A 12,134-nucleotide genomic window follows, 5' to 3' on the forward strand; every position below is an offset into this window, starting at 1 on the left:
CAGTGGACTTGCACAATGCTGGACCTGCCATGAGTGAGAAAGGGCTTCTGGATGGGTGTTGAGGGAGGTTGAGTCATTGCCTTCTACTGTATAGACACTGATGGGTCTTCTAGTGTCCAGTGCATAGTTCAACACCCATCCTCCTATGGACAGCCCAGTTTAACTCATCAGGCCACACACACACACACACACACACACACACACACACACACACACACACACACACACACAAAGACATAAGTCTAGGAAAGGGACTTGACTATAGGAGTAGGGGGGAGATAAGAAAGGTGTTAGAGTAATCAGAATTCATTATATACATGTATGAAATTGTCACAGAGTAAATTTAATTTAAAAAATATGGGAAAAGGAACATAGCATACACACACACACACACACACGCACGCATGCATGCACACACACATACACACACACACACACACACACACACACACACACACACACACACACACACACTCAAAAGCCTCCCTAAATATACAAATGAAATTTCAAAGGCAATCATGGCAGTTGTTTACAATCTAAACAGGATTAAAAGTAGAATGCTAAGTTAACTTCTCCTGACTGTCAGAACAAAATTCAGGAAGACAGCTACTAAATACAAAAGTCTCTCCCACTGTTGCCAGGTGTGTCAAATATTTCCAGTGCTACGAAGAAGAAATGGGCAAAAATCTGAAAAACAATGTTACTTCGCTTTTAGGGATTTATATTTAGTTACAGTTCCAACACTATGAAAATGTATCATTATAAGACTTTCCAGTAGTTTTGTATTATAAAATATTAGGAACAATCTAATGCTGCTACAGAGAAAAGAAGAAGAAGAAGAAGAAGAAGAAGAAGAAGAAGAAGAAGAAGAAGAAGAAGAAGGAGAAGAAGGAGAAGGAGAAGGAGAAGAAGAAGAAGGAGAAGAAGAAGAAGGAGAAGAAGAAGAAGCGGGTGTGTTTGTAAGAAAGGTACCTTGGCGATAGAGGAAAAATGGAAAACCTTCTATAAACTACTACAAAGTGATTTCTAGGATGGATTGTGAAGCAAAGAGCAGCAACAACAAAACAAAATGCTAAGCCAATTTTTGTGTGTAAAAAATGGGGGAAAATATACACCCATACTTTCATATAATAAAACCCAACAAAAAAAAAAACCAAACAGAAATAAATTCAATTGTTCATTTTATTTCTCCTTCTAAAAAGCATGTGTCTGGGGCAGGAGAGATGGTACACTCATTTGGTGCTCTTGCGAAGGACCCAATCTTGTGTCTTAGCACCCACATGGTGGACCACAGTCACCCATACCTCCATTTCCAGGAGAACTGCACTTAACTCGTTAAAGATTTCAACCACAAATGGATGTCAATGTTCATCAATTATTTTTCTTATTTTATTGGGCAGTTTCTCTGATATTTTGTTATTCTAAAAATCAGTAGTGTTGTTTGCTACTATTCTTTTACCTTGTATTTTTCATAATACCCAGTTTATAAAAACTGCTAAAATATTATTGTTATTCCTTTGGAGAAATTCTTTCCTTAACCCCTGGTGGTTTCCTCCCCTGTTATCCACTGATGAAGCAGCTCGGTGCTCCAAAGGGTGAAAGTCTCCATGGATTCTGTTCTTTTAACAGAGATGCCATATGCCACCCCAATAAAGCTGGAAAAGTTACTCTTGGAAGAACCTTTCCAGGTTCCTAGAATGAAGAGTCTCCTGATGATTTTCCTCTTTCATTGTATTATTTAGACTGGCTGAGTAAATCTCTTTACCCTACCATCTTTATCTTCCTGGGTAGTTATTCTGTGTTTACACTTTCTAGGAATTAAATCAGGGGTCTTCACTAATTTGTGATTTAGTTAAAGTTCAAAATACACTAGATAGCTATGTCATCAGAATCTCAGTGAATAGAGCTTAGAAACATTTATTTTAAAGGAGTGCCCTGGATAATTTTTATAAGGAAGATCTAGGTTAGGAGCCAATTACTCTAAATATCATTTAATTTAGGCAAAGGCAGGTATGCTGAAATTATATCTATTTGCTGTTTTTTAGTCAAGACAAAATAGGAGAGTACATTACTGACTTGTCATTTCATAGCCCAAGGAAAGACGATACCAGATAGAGTAGAAATATGTGTGTGAGTGTGTGTGAGTATGTGTATATATATTTATTCAGATTATATTATGATTGTTATCCCCTCACTTGTATCTTTCTGTTCTCACCTTCCCTCCCTCTTCTTCCCTATTCCCTCCCCTAGACCTACGACATCAGAAGGGGACCTCCTCCCCCACCATATGACCACAGCCTATCAGGTCTCATCAGGTAGCCTGCTTCTCCTTCCTCTGTGTGCCCACTGGACCTTCCCACCAATAGGAAGTGATCATATTGCAGGCAACAGAGTTCATGTCAGAGGAAGTCCCCACTACCCCCAAAACCTGGAGAATGAGCTGTTCATTGGTTATATCTGAACAAGGGGTCAAGGTTTACTGCATGCATTGTTTTTGGTTGTAGCAACAGTTTGTGCAAGGTTTGTGCATGGGTGGGCAGGGGCTGGGTCCGGATCTGCTGGCCTTGATGGTCTCTTTGTGGGGCTCTTGAACTCTCTGGGTCTTTCCATATCCCCATTCTTCCATACCACTCTCAGTGTTCTACCCAGAGTCCAGCAGAGAATTCCATCATCTGTCCCTCCTTATCTCTTTAATATAGTCCTTTAAGTTCTAGCTAGATCAGTAAGACAGCAGTGATCAAGGGAATCCACATAGGAAATGAGGAAATCAAAGTATCACTATTCACAGATGATATGGTAGTGTACATAAATGACTCCCAACATTCCACCAGAGAATTCCTACGTCTGATAAACACCTCCAGAAAAGTGTCCTAATACAAGATTAATTTTTAAAAAATCAGTAGCCCTCCTATATATAAATGACAAACTGGCCCAGAAAGAATTGGGAAACTATACTCTCCACAATAGCCACAAATAATAAGTATCTTGGGGTAACTCTAACCAAAAAAGGGAAAGACTTGTAGAACTGTATTGTATATTACTAATGACTTGAAAAGGTAGTTTTGATTAGTAGATATTAAGTATACTTTCAACAATTAAAAAAAATAAGAACACTGATCAACCTTGTGGACTGTTTCACCAGGGACTATTCTGCAAAACATAAAGAACTAAGCCTCACATCCTGTGTGCATTAAAGTCTAAATCATCATATTTGTATCATATTTATGTACAGAAAATCGCTTACTGTTTTCTGAACATGTGAAAGTGAAGAAGCAAAAGAGCTTGTGTTTTTCATATTGCAATTTAAATAACACTTTTACAATTTTATGATTTGGGAATACCAGTAAAAGGTTCTACCTCAAGGACTCATAGTCTAGAGAGGCAGATCGGGACAGAAAGCACTACACTGGGCTGCAGTCAATGTTTATGCAGCATGTTCCTTGGATGCATCAGGGAATGGAGTTGTTTCATGTAGAGGATGACACACATTGGTCTTTGAAAGATGTTTGCACAGAGTAATGAATTTCTCAGCTCAGCCTCCATTCTATCTCTTTTTAGAAAGTGTTTTTTCCCCCTTAGGAGGACTTCCCATCACAGGGGGAAACAGAACAGGATTTCCTGGATCCTGTTTTCTACGTTTTTTTGTTTTTGTTTTTGTTTTTTTGTTTTTATTTTTACCATGGTAAAACAATCATGCCCCATGGGAGGGAATGGCTTATTTCAGCTCACAGTGTGAAGTTCATCTTGTCCTTCCCTGAGGGAAGCAAGGGAAGGAGCTCAAGACAGGAACCTGGAGGCAGGAACTGTAGCAGAAGCCATGTATTAATACTGCCTATTGGCTTGCTTACCCTGCCTTGCCAAGCTAGCTTTGTTCCACAGCCTAAGCCCACATTCCTAGGGATGGAACGGTATACAGTGGACATCAATTAGAAACTATAAAAATACCCCATGGACATGCCCACAGGACAATTTAATAGAGGCCATTCTTCATTTGATATTTTCTCTTGCCAAGTGGTTCTAGTTATGTGTCAAGTTGAGAGCTGAAGCTAACTATTTCAACTGGCCACTGAGGTCATTGTTGCTATTTGAAGACACTCTGCTTTTGTAAAATAGTGTAATTTTCTTGGACCCAAACATAAAAACGAGGAGAAAGACCTTGCTGAGAAACAACCTTCTGCATTCAACTGTACATCAAATGACTTTTAGAATTTTATTTTACTTGATATTGCTTTTCAGAGACAAGACTAGGAAACTTAAAAGGAAAGCAGGTATGCCCTACTAGGGAGTGGGAATTTGTTTGTAAAGGAATATGACCTGAATGACTCAATGATGATCGTATTTTCCAAGTTATCTTGAGTCACATTGTCTGAAGGATATTTTAATGGGGACCTTGTAAAAACAACTTAACCTTGTATCTTTTGCCAAATAGCTAAGCCAACTGGGTAGTTTTCACATCAATTTAGCACTGGCTGGAGATATTTAGGAAGAGGGAATCTCAACTGAAAAATACCTCCAGCAGATTGGCCTATGGGCAAGTACTGGGGCCATATTCATTTTAATGATTGATGTGGGAGGGCACAGCTGTGAGTGGTGCCACCTCTGAGTGGTGGTTCTGAGTGGCACAAGAAAGCCGACTGAGTAAATCATGAGGAACAAGTTAGAAAGCAGCACCCCTCCATGTTCCCTGCGTCAGTCTCTGTCTTCAGATTCCTGCTGTGAGTTCTACCCAGTTTGTCAGGATGAAGTGTGACCTGAGAGTTATAAAATGAAAGAAACCCTTTCCTCCCAAGTTGAGTTTGGTCATCGGGTTTTATTGCAACAATAGAAACCCTAACACATTGTGGATAAACATTTTATATTGTGTATCCCTCATAATGGTTTAGGTAGAAAACAAAGATTATTTTTCTCAAAATTAAGTTAAAGACTATATATTTTAAGACAAGTGAACATACGTTAACTATGACTTTAAAACTTTCTCTAAAATTAAGGACTTCTCTGAAAAAAGTTCCTTTATCCCCCAGTATGGGTTTTGCTGAAAGTTCAGAATCCTTTTTTTAAAATTTTATTTATTATAATTTATTCAGATTACATTCCAATTGTTATCCCCTTTGTTCAAAATCTTACACTCAAATTATATAAACAAATTCCTCAAAGAATATACAAGATGTATTTGCCACATGTTAGCCATTTTGTGTGTGTGTGTGTGTGTGTGTGTGTGTGTGTGTGTGTGTGTGTGTGTGTGTGTGTGAAGGAACAGCATACCTTAGAATATATAGTAAGTTTTAGCCTATGGTCATCTGGCCTCACTGCCGTGGGCCCGAAGCATCATGGAGGAAGAGTCTGCTTGCGGGAAGCATCTCAAACTCATGCACAAAGCAGAGAAGAAGTGGCGGGCTAGAGCCAAAGATACAATTGATTCTCTCAAGATGCCTTTAGCCACCTACTTCGGCCAACAAGGCCATAGCCTGTAGTTTTGATCATCTCTCAATAGTATCATCTGGGTTAGAGTCTTTCAGCAAACAAAGCTATTGACTTTTCCTCTGTTCATAGTGACCTTTTAGAGTCCATCGACCTATTGGCTTGTTCTCTGTTTGTAGTGACCTTTGCTGGCAGATGATATAATAAGGAACTGGGACAGCTTTATGAAGAATATGAGATTGTTTTTAGTTTAAGCTCAAAGCATCCCAGAAAAATAAAAGCAGCATTTCCTAGTAAAAAATGTTAAAGCTTGCCTTTCACTGTTTATGACTTGTGTCTGAGTTCTATGTTTTTCAATGATTTATGTTCTCTTGTGCTGTGTTTCCACTGGACTATATAGGAAATTTACTCCTACCATCCAGTGCTTTAACCTAGAATACAGAGCAGACATGCATTCACAGAGCTTAAGGATTTGTGTTTGAATTCTTATTGGAAAGCTTCATGATTAATATGCCATAACAGCCACAGGAATACTCTTTTCCATGCTACTTTGACCTTGACCTTGGTGAAAACATTTTTTAAAGTACTAAAAGAAAATGTACCAATAGCACCAAGAAAATTATTAGGAAGAAATCTCTGAAGCATGGAAGAATAAGAGTTAACGGAAATCTTGTTATAGATGAAACCAAGCAGTGGGAGGCAGAGTGGTGGCCCTGGGGTGACAGCACCCCTGTCAATCAGAATCTAGAAATAGAAAAGGAATAAGACGTGTGCACTAAGAGGAGATCTTTCTTAATGAGAGACGAGTCATTCAGTTTTCAAACTTTTCCCCTTCCTCCCCTCTCCTTTCATCAAGTCTTGACTTCCAAATACCCTTTTCATCCTACTGTGAGAGTGAATTTTGCTTCATGTGGTGGATCACCTGATGATTCCTTCTTAATGATGCTTAACATAGAGAATGGTGCTCTCAGAAAAAATTCTTCCTCATTTTGTGATAAGCAACTGCTTTCCTTGACATCATGATAGAGGCTACCTTAAGGTGTACCCTAAGGTGACCTAGTGGAGAAGTCAAGAATGCTTTTCTAGCTACTGTAAGAAAATATTTCTTTTCTAGAATAATAATATTATATTTTTATTAATGATACAAAATGCAGTCAAGGATTATCTAAGAGAAGGAGAATCATCAAGGAGATATAATAATACCAGAAAAATACTTTGAAAAGGAAAGAGGATTACTATTCAGGAAAAGAGCAGTGACTAAAGTATTTTAAAAGTTCAAATTGGTAATAATGAGGTTGAATTGACACTACAAAGATAGACTAAGGGAGATCCTCAGAATTAAGATGCCTCCTAGTTAAAAGAACAAAATTAGTAATATGAAAGGCTTCCATAGATATAATCCTCTCACAGAAATATCTTAAATAAATGGAGCTTCCATCTTCCAGAAGTTTGATTAAATTAACTGCAAAAGATTTACATTATGTTTAGGACTACACTGTCACAATCTATGATGAAAAAGTAGGCTGGGTTGGTAATAGATCCACAAACTTTGACAATATGATAGAAATTCTTCTAACAAATAATAAATTTGAGTAAAATGAAACTGTTGTTTTTATTACAAGAAGGAAGACGATGATATATTCCAGAAAAACAACAGCAACAATAAACTTCTGGATATTAATAATGAAAACGAAAGTTGGTCATGATATTTTTGGATTTTGCAGAAAATAGAAAAAGAATATACTGACAATTTGGTGTTCATTTTATTTTGTATACATTATAATGTTAAAAATGTAGAAGAGAGAGTCCTGTGTATTCCTCATTCAGCACAATGAATGTCAACATTTTGTATAATCATGATAAAATTCTCCAAACTAAGAAATTAGCATCACCATGATATTATTGAGTAAGTCACATACTTAGCAGGCATTTCTTCCATTTCAGGATCTGAGCCAATCCCTACATTGCATCTAATTATCAGGAGTAGCTACTGAATCTCTCTTTATTCTTCCGAACTTTGACAAACTCTGGCCAGGGACTTTGGAGAGTGCCTCTTAGTTGTTGCTGGGATATTCTTGGGATTAGATGAGACCTATGTGTACTCGGTAAGAATACTACAGAAGTGATAGTGCAGAAACAAACTTAAAAATACAGGGGCATTTGATTTGTTACGACTGTGTTAGTATAGTGCATTGGAAAACTCAATCTTTTCAGTAAATAATTATCAGTAAACTGTTAGACATAAAGAAAAAGTTGAACTTTAACCATTTCTTTTTTTTTTCTTTTGGTTTTTCGAGACAGGGTTTCTCTGTGTAGCCTTGGCTGTCCTGGACCCGCTTTGTAGACCAGGCTGGCCTCGAACTCACAGCGATCCACCTGCCTCTGCCTCCCGAGTGCTGGGATTATAGGCGTGCGCCACCACGCCTGGCTACTTTAGCCGTTTCTTTACACCAGATGTAAAACTTTTTGGTAGGCTATTTATAAATTGAAACAGGAAGATAAAATTACATGACTTTCAGAAGAAGCATCCAAAAACTTTGGAATTCTTTTTAAGTAGGACATACAAAATCAATTAAGAGAAATAACTTGGATTATTTTAAGAAAATACTATTTTAAATGAACTTAATGATATGAAAATATACTTTCCCTTTAATGAAAATAACAGAATGAGAAAAAGCATTATGATATTATTTGTCATATGTAAAATTTAGGTGCCACATTTACAATTTATAAAAATGACTAAAAATTCATAACAAAGAGTAAAAAGTTTGAAGATATTGTATAGTAGGGCCCATTCAAAGCACAATGAAAACATAAAAAGTGTTTAATTTTATTAGTTATAAGTGAAATGAAAATTAAACCACAGAATGATACAGATATATATATTCATTAGACTGGACGAAATAACGACACATAATACAACAATACCTTGCTCTGGAAAAAGGTGATCTGTGTATAGGAGCTGTTCCTCCCTTGTGTTACAGCATCCTGTTGATGATTCAGAATGCCTAGACATATGGAAAAGGAATTTTAGAAATAGAGACCTTCATAGTTTGGAAAGGTAATTTAGTATGTGTAACTTATGCTGCTAATGCCATATCTGTAGCCACCTTATTTGACTAAGTAAAGTATGCATTGGGTCTGTTACAATCTACAATAAAGGGCATCATATTTAAACAGAAGATTACCTCTGAATAATCTGGAATTTTGGTTATAGGCATAACAGATGAGAAGTAAGATAAAACACACCAAAATAAACACTCTCTTGTAGCCTAAATAAATGTACGAATTAATATTTTGGATATCAGAATCATACAGTCAGTGTGAGAAAAGAGAATAATTTTACCCAAAGCAGAATTTTTTTTCTATGTAGTTTCACATCTTGTTCAACTCAAGTCTATCATGTGCTACTGGGCCATGCCAGTCTCAGCAAATCCACTACAAAGGGAAAAAATGATTGAATTGCCCTCATAAGCCTCCTGGGAGGATTAAAGCAGAGCCTGGTGGAGCTAGAAGGATGCTCAGCACTTAAGACACTGTAGGCTCTGTATGTTAAACTCTACTTTATTGGAGGTTCCTTAAGTCTCTACTTCCTTTCTAACCCCCCAACCCTAGGTAGGAGAAAGAGAAGGTTGGAAGGGACAGGGGACATGGATATCTTAGGCTTAGTTCTGGCTGACTAAGGCTGTCAGGTGCTTTGGGAAAATGCTAATCTCAGTCATCAGGATATCTGACAGGCCAACAACAGCAAATGGCAAATGCAACAAGGATGGAGAAGCAGCCTTTTCCATCTTCCTCTGTCTGTCTAGTCCAAACTCCTCACAAGAGCTTTCTGAACCTTGCCTCTGGGCTCTCCAATTTATATTCTCCCAGAGTCCTCAGAATCCCACCAACCCCAGCTCGCAAAGGCCATGCTCATTTTCATGTAGCAGGAGGCTGTTACTAGCTGGCATAAACCATGTCCAGTACTACTCAAATATCAGCTGTGGACAAACTAAAGCAACCCAATATCCCACACTTGGTATTAAAACAAAAATTTTTACATAACAGAACTGAGTCTTTAAAGAAACCAAAACGTCCACTACATGTCCCCCCTTTTTGTATACATTAGGAGGCTTTTCCTCCTAACGTTAATAAGAACATTATGTTGGGCAGATTTGGGCCCAGGGGTCTTGCTCAAACTATGGCACCAGCCAAGGACAATACATGCAGTAAACTTCAACCCCTACCCAGATCTAGCCAATGGACAGGACATTCTCCACAGTTGAGTGGAGAGTGGGGTCTGACTTTCACACAAACTCTAGTGCCCCATATTTGGCCACGTCCCCTGGATGGGGAGGTCTGGTGGCACTCAGAGGAAGGATAGCAGACTACCAAGAAGAGACTTGATACCCTATCAGCATATACAGGGGGAGGAGGTCCCCCTCAGTCACAGTCATAGGGGAGGGGAGTAAGGGGAAAATGGGAGGGAGGGAGGAATGGGAGGATACAAGGGATTGAATAACAATTGAGATGTAATATGAATAAATTAATAAAATATATTTTAAAAGTTAATAAACTATATAGAATAAGAATAGGAGAGTATAAAATAAATGTTTATTTGTGGTTTTATGATTTAAAAACATGAAATAAGTTTGTAGCTTAAAAAAATCAAGATGGGAATAATTGCTGCAGAAAAATGGTTACCTGCCTTTCAACTGATGCACACGATCTTCCTGTGTCCAGCAGCAGTAGCTCATATAAAGTGCAGGATTCAATCTCTTTGGGTAGTAGGCTTTGTGACTGACAGTTTTCAAAAGGAAAGAATGACAAATGTGTTGTGTATCTTCCTGTGACTCATACGCGATGCCATCCACTAGCACTATTTCTGTCCATGGTCAAACTCTCTGTTTCTTAGGATGATGGAACTTCTGTGTGAAGTAGGCAGAGCCATCATGCCCATAGGACAGCGGCTTGTTATTGTCTCAAAATAGCTTGTGCAGCCATTAGAGCAGCCAGCACCAGGGGTGATTACACAGTTATTACAGCCACTTAAGTCAGGCAGCTGGAAAGCTCTTTCCGATGGCAGAGCTTGGCCCCATAGAACACCACAGCCCATCTCCCTCAGGATCAATACAAGTGGTTCTGTCCTGGAAGATGAATTTCCTATTGTGTACACTTATTATCATGCTTTATAGTAAACCTGTCATATGTTTGTTGCTCATCTGGGGACGTGAGAGTAGCTGTAATTTCACAGATTCACCTCTGAGTCATGCTTATTAAGACCGAATCACAGGCGATCTTACTCCAAGCTATGTGGGATAATTAGTTTAATGATTTTCTATAGCACAATATAAAGATAATGTTAAAAATTAGTCACTTTATGTTGAACGCCTAGGGCTGACAATACAGTCTTATCTTTTGAGAATTACAGTGAGCTATTCAGTCTAAAACCAGAAAACAAGCATATAAGGAAAAGCATTAAAAATCCTGTAACTAACTGATAAACATAGCTAGCACTGAGGTGTATTTGTTGTGAATTTTTAAATTTGTAATTACCTGTATAAGTAAGATAATTATTTTTAATAATTTTGAAGATTTTCACAATAATTAAAAATGTCCTGAATCATTGCAATTTAGTGACTATATCATTTAATTCTATTGCTGATTATATAATTTAATGTATTGATTTTTATATCATAGGTTACTGATACATTTCTTTGCTCCATCATTAGGCGAATATTATAGCATACTTATTTCCGGTTTTATTATGGACTTACTCTTTATATTTGCAGTAAGCATTTTTATCACCATAATCTCACTCTGCCCACAGTTTCAGATGTAAGTGCTCAGCTACACCTGCCTCTTGGCCAGCGGCCCTATTTCCCACCATGAGGATCTTGGACTCACCCTTGGACACGTAAGCCACGCCCCCAGTTGAACGCTTTATAGACTGTCTTGATCATGGTGTTTCATCAGAACAATATAACACTAAGACAAGGGGCACAACCTCCCTTGCTTGAGAACTGAGAATTTAAAGTAATGTGCAGCATGCACTATGAGGAAGGTTTATTTGATTGACAGTTGAGCTGCCTACAGTTTTCAGCATTGCAAGCAATGTTAAGGAGAACAACACAATGTATGTCCCATGTGCATTTGCGCCAGAGTTTTTCAAGGATACATAATGTATTTTGGCTTTCTGAAGTTGTAAAGGTTATACATTCTTAAATTTGAAAGATATATCAGTAACTTACGAATTTAAGAATTTCTAGAAATATATGTTTCATGTGATTCCACACGTTTGCTACTATTTCGGGTATGCAGAATTTAGATTTTCTTATTGTTTTCATATATAAGAGATACAAAATTACCATTTTACTTTCTATTGCTGTGGTGGCTGTCAGGATGAACCATTGTTTCAGTATTTTATTCACCCTCTTTTGCCTATTTGTCAGTTTCCTGCACAGGTCCTGTTCCTATTACAGAATTGTTTTTATTTTTAAATATATTTTAAACTATTATTTTGGATTTTCATACATAAATGCAATATATTTTAATCGTATCTATGCCACTCTAACTCTTCCCAGGCCTCAGACCATCAGATCTATACTCATAAAGCAGTTGTGGTAAAATATGATAGAGCATGCCTACATTCCAAACACTGGGGGGTGTGAGGTGAGAGGACTGAGCATTTGAGAATAGAATGGGGTTGCATAGAGAGATTGTCTTAAAAGCAA

The sequence above is a fragment of the Acomys minous genome (genome assembly GCF_964271855.1).
Source record: "Acomys minous genome assembly, chromosome: 4".
Taxonomy (NCBI): Eukaryota; Metazoa; Chordata; class Mammalia; order Rodentia; family Muridae; genus Acomys; species Acomys minous.